We start from the raw sequence: 5,592 nt of genomic DNA, 5'->3' as shown, positions 1-5,592 counted from the left end.
TTCATTGCTTGTTGCTTTATTTTTCTTGTTTTTGAAATAATCATGGCAAAAAAATTTTTTTTTTTTGAGAACATCAAATCTTCACTTATATGCTTTCTTGGATTCAAGTGAAATGTTAGCACGATTATTGTCTTGATTCATGATGTTCGAATGATGCTAGTAGTAAACTTTGTGTAGTTCTTTTTTCTATCTTGGGAAGCATTAATAAGCTAAGAATCTTATGGTGATGAGTTTTAGTTTTGGTTCAACCTTAAGGATTTTATCTTCACTACACTTGTGCTTGATGCTTGAATAGTTGATGTCATTGAAATAGTCATGATTCATCTTGTTTGCTTAGTACTTGGTTTTCATTGTGATTTCTCAACTTTCATTTTGGTTACTGGATGAGGCTCAAATCATTAAAGCTCATTTGAAAAAATCAAAATATCCCAACATGTGTGCTAAAAGTACATTTGTGAATAAGTTTTGCACAATGCAAACACTTATATATAAAAAAAATAATAAGGGATATAAAAAACATTTGTCATGAGTGGAATCTAGCAAGTCACCCCTTTGAGACCGAGTTAGGTTACTGGGGAAATGACTGCCTAGCTTCCCTTGAGATTGAGCACACCTTTGAGACCTTGGGTTAGTTGAGAAATATGAACCAAGTGAATGGTGAGTAAGTGCCTATCACTGGTTACTTGTCTTTCACTGGAAACATTAGGAATTCAAATTTGATGATGACTTGACTAGGACATGGATTGAGACTTGAAGGGCGTTGAGTTACTTTTACACTATGCACAAGATTCTTATGCTTGAACCATACTTTACTTGTTTCCATGATCACGCTTGTTAATGAAACTTTTTGATAGAGTTAGGAAAGTGCACTAGGTTTTATGAATGTGTTATAGAACATATGAATTTAGACTGCAGCATTTTGCTTGAGGACAAGCAAAGGTTTAAATCTGGGGGTGTGATGTGCGTAGATTATATACTCTTTTATGCATGTTTTTACGCACATTTACATACTTTGAGCATGCTTGATCTATGCATTTTTATACTTCCAGCTTTCCTTTTAGCATATTTACTCTTTTGGTTCGGAGATCTGCTTTTTGTGCATTTTCTGTACACAGGAGTCGAAATTGGTGAAGATTATGCGTCCTCGGACAAGCTTGGAAGGAATTGAAGGGAGAGAGCATCAGGTCGTGTACCAGACACGGCCGTGTAGTTTTAACAGGAAGGGAAGAGGACATGGCCGTGTGAATCTCACACGGCCGTGTCTTGATTTGAAGAAATTAGAGCAGATGCCTTACATGGCCGTGTAGATCTACACTGCAGTGAGGTTTGAGGACAAGCAGGTGGTGGCCGTGTGCACCACACGGCCGTGTAGCATTTCCAGAGAACAGAAGGGTCCTAGCCGTGTGAGTCACACGGCCGTGCAGCTTTGGCAGAGAAGGAACTGGACATGGCCGTGTGAATCTCACACGGCCGTGTCATGGGGCCGTGTGGCGCCCGATTTCCTCTTCTATTTAAACCCTCCTTCATGAATTGAAAGGGGATCTCTTCCCCTTTGGGAGAAGGCAAGATTTGGTGGTATCCTCCCATTCTTGGGAGGATTTCTGGGCGATTCGAGGGGAGTTCTTGACGATTTCGACTCCGGAGCGAGGATTGGATCCGAAGACGAGCCTTCTTCGTAGATAAGTTTTCTCTTTCCCCCTTTTCTTGGTTTCTTGGATTGGGGATTTAAGAAATGCTTGTAATCTTTATTTCTTCGGGTATTTTTCCTCGATTCATGGAGTAGATCTTGTATTCTAGGATTAAGGGAGTATTTGTATGATGGATTGATGTAATCTCTTATGGATTTGCCAATTTCTTGTTTCAATGACATTGTCTTGCTTGTATCAATTAGATCTTGAATGATTAATGGTGATTTGTGCTTAATTCTCATTCTTGATTGATTGTTTGGATTTCTTGTGGACTTAGTAAATATAAACTCTCACTCGATCATCAGAGGGATCCACGTGACAGGTGCAAGCCCGTGTAAGGACGTTTGAGAGATAATCTTGAAGAGGAAATAGGAATATTCAAGAGAGTAGGATGGATCTTGTGATTAGTTTCTTGTATCTTGATAGATTAATAAGTTGTGGGCTTCTATGTTGATATCCGAGGAAGGCATAGTAATAGGTGCACTTCTGTGTAAGGACAACGTAGGTTCACGTCTAATTGATCATATTTAGATACATTTCTCAGTCCTTAACCGGTTATCTATTGCAAGAGAGAACCGACAACTTTCTACAAGTGTTTGGCAATTGAGGGATAAGAATTGGTGAACCATTTACATTCAAGAAATCTTACAAAGAAACCGAAACTCCTAGAATCTCCCCTTATCATAACCCAAAACACTAAACTCTTGTTTGTTGATCTTTAATATTAGATTTGTTTACCTTCACTTTGCATTTGAAACAATTGGATAGTTGTTTAGCTAATTCGCATTGAGGCATTTCTAGTGCTTATTCCAGTCCCTGTGGATACGATAATCTTTTATATTACTTGCGACATTTCCGTACACTTGCGGAGCGTAACATGAATCCATGGATTTGTCACCAATTAGCGACAAATCCAAGGATTCGTCACCAATTGGTGACAAATCTAGAGATTTGTTGCAAATTTATAATTTCTTAAAAATACAAATAAATCCTTTTAAAATCCAATAGATAGAACTAGAGATCTCGGAATAATATGAAATAAATTTCTATATGTCGTATCAATCTTCTGATGATATAAATTGCCTCAAATATCAATTCCACCCAATATATTGAGATCTATAATTTTTTAAACATGAATGAGTTTGAAAAATCTAATTCTTGTTAAAAAAATTATGAATTTCAATATATTGGGTGGAATTGATATTTGAGGCCATTTATATTATCATGAGATTGATACGAACACATAGCAACTGATTTCATGTAATTTTGAGATCTCTAGGTCTATCTACCATATTTTATATATATTTATTTGTATTTTTAAAAAAATTATAAATTTGTGACAAATCTCTAGATTCGTCTCGAATTGGCAATGAATCTAGGGATCTATCACTAATTGGTGACAAATCTAGAGATTTGTCACAGATTGGTATTTTTTGAAAAATAAATGTGTACAAAATCTGACATATGAATTTAGAATTCTCAGAATGACATGAAATTAGTTTTTATGTATTTGTATCAATCTCCTAATGATAAAAGTGACCTCAAATATCAATTCCATCTAATAAATTTTTATTCAAAGTTAAGTCAGTTAGATGGACTTTATAAATACAATGACATAGTGGAAAAAGTTATTATTTGAAAATGTTAAAATCATTTTGATATTAAACAATTATTGATCCTAATATATTGGATAAAATTCATGTTTGAGGTCATTTATGTTATCAGGAGATCGATACAAATACATAAAAACTGGTTTCATGTTATTTCGAGATCTCTAGGTCTATCTACCAAATTTTGTACATATTTATTTGTATTTTTTAAAAATTATAAATTTGCAATGAATCCATGGATTCATCGCAAATTTGTAATTTTTTAAAAATAAAAATAAATGTTTCTGAAATCCATCATATGAACCTATAGAGCTTGGAATAACATGAAATCAATTCTTATATATTCATATTGATCTCCTAATGATATAAATGACCTCAAATATCAACTCCACCTAATATATTAAGATTCATATTTTTTTAACACGAATAAGTTGTTGGGGCAATTTCCCTAGGTCAAGGTTGACCAGTTTGACTGAGCTTGAGTTGAGTCAAGCTTGAGTCAGGATTTGAGTTTTGATGTTTGACAATATAAGGAGATTGCTGGAGCAATCGTCCGGTTATGGAGATGGTCAAAGGGTTGACCAGGTTGATGAGAATACAAGTCAAGTAGGTCAAGGGTGACAGGAGACTTGACTGGGAAAGTCCTAAATGGATGTTAGTCATTTGAAAAGTCCTAGTGAGGAGCTAGGCAGGAGAAAGTCCTGGTGAGGAGCCAGACAATTGAAAAGTCCTGGTGAGGAGCCAGGCAGTTGAAAAGTCCAAGCGTGATCTTGGCAAAAGAGAATGTCCTGGTGAGGAGCCAGGCAATTGGAAAGTCCAAGTGTGATCTTGGCAAAGGAGAAAGTCCTGGTGAGGAGCCAGGCAATTGGAAAGTTCAAGTGTGATCTTACCAAAGGGTGTAAGTCCAAGCATGTGGTCTTGGCAAGGTAAGTCCTAGTGTGACTTGGCAAGGAGAACTTGACAATTAGGATGAGGCCGAAGGAAGCTCCTGAAGGCAAGACGTGAAGGATGGGAGATATCCGAGAGACGCAAGGTTGATGGAGGAGGCTAGAAGGCTAGTTCAAGGTTGGTCGGGTGTGGCCAAATGCTAGGCATGGAGACCCAACAGGTTACGGTTGACTAGGAGTTGGGTTGGAGATTTTGGACTTGAGTTTGAGTTAAGTCCGGGCTGGTCAATCGATTGAGCGATCGATTGAACCAGGGTCCAATCGATCAGTTGATCGATTGGGGTTTGCTGCGATTATGGGAAGGCCCAATCGATCCGTCGATCGATTGGGATGTGGAATCGCGAGCACAGAGGCTTTCCCAATCGATTGGGCGATCGATTGGGAGCTGCCGATCGATTGGGCAGCAGAAGCTCTCGCACGATCGCGAGAGCACAGAAAGGCTTTGAATTGATCGACCGATTGATTCAGACAGTCCCAATTAATCGGTTGATCGATTGGGAAGTGACCGTTGTGCAGGATACAGGTTATAGACAGCTGCGATGGAGTGGTGCTGACGTGACAATCGATTGGGGATGAATTCGATCGATTGGGAGCACTGTTTAAAGCATGGGCGGAGCGTTTTCTTCGCTAGAACTTTGCGTTCTTCTCCTACGGTTTTCTGCGATTTTCACCAGCGATCTTCTCTGAGATTCTTGCCAGTTCTTGAGGGTTCTTGGAGTGCATCTCCAAGATTCAAGAGGCAATAACAACAAGCAACAAGTAAGCAAGAAGAAGGGTGTATTTCAGTTATATTCTTGTATTTGTTGGTGCAGCGGAGGCCGGCAGGAGGGGGGGTGAATTACCTGAAACAATAAAGTATACCCTCCTCGTGCTTTGAACTCAAAAATGCAATAGTAAAATAATGACAGATAAATTAACAAAAATAAAAAAGGGACTAAGCTATTTACTTGGTTACAACCAAGAAGGTTGTTAAACCAAGGCAGTAAGAAAAAGCGCACTGAAGAATCTCCTTCTCTGAAGGCGGAGAAGCCTTTTATACTTTGAAAACTTAGAACTATTGCTAGGAAAGACTACACAGTTGATTGCTTGAGTTATTGTTTAATTCCTAGCTCTAGGGGCCTTTATATAGCCTATGGAAAATCTATCTCGAGGGTCTAAGGCGCCTCCAATAGGGGTCCAAGGCGCCTCCATCGAGTGGGCGGATAAAACTTTATCCGAAAGCTCAACGGCGATTTTGGCCTGATCCAAGGCGCCTCCAACAGGCATTGAAGGCGCCTTGAGCTTGAACTCCAGCACACTTCTTCCTTCGCTTTGACTTCCGAAGCTCCGTTCTTTTGGGTGATTCCG

Source organism: Zingiber officinale, chromosome 8B, assembly GCF_018446385.1.
Source record: "Zingiber officinale cultivar Zhangliang chromosome 8B, Zo_v1.1, whole genome shotgun sequence".
Lineage (NCBI taxonomy): Eukaryota > Viridiplantae > Streptophyta > Magnoliopsida > Zingiberales > Zingiberaceae > Zingiber > Zingiber officinale.
This window is presented reverse-complemented; position numbering follows the sequence as displayed.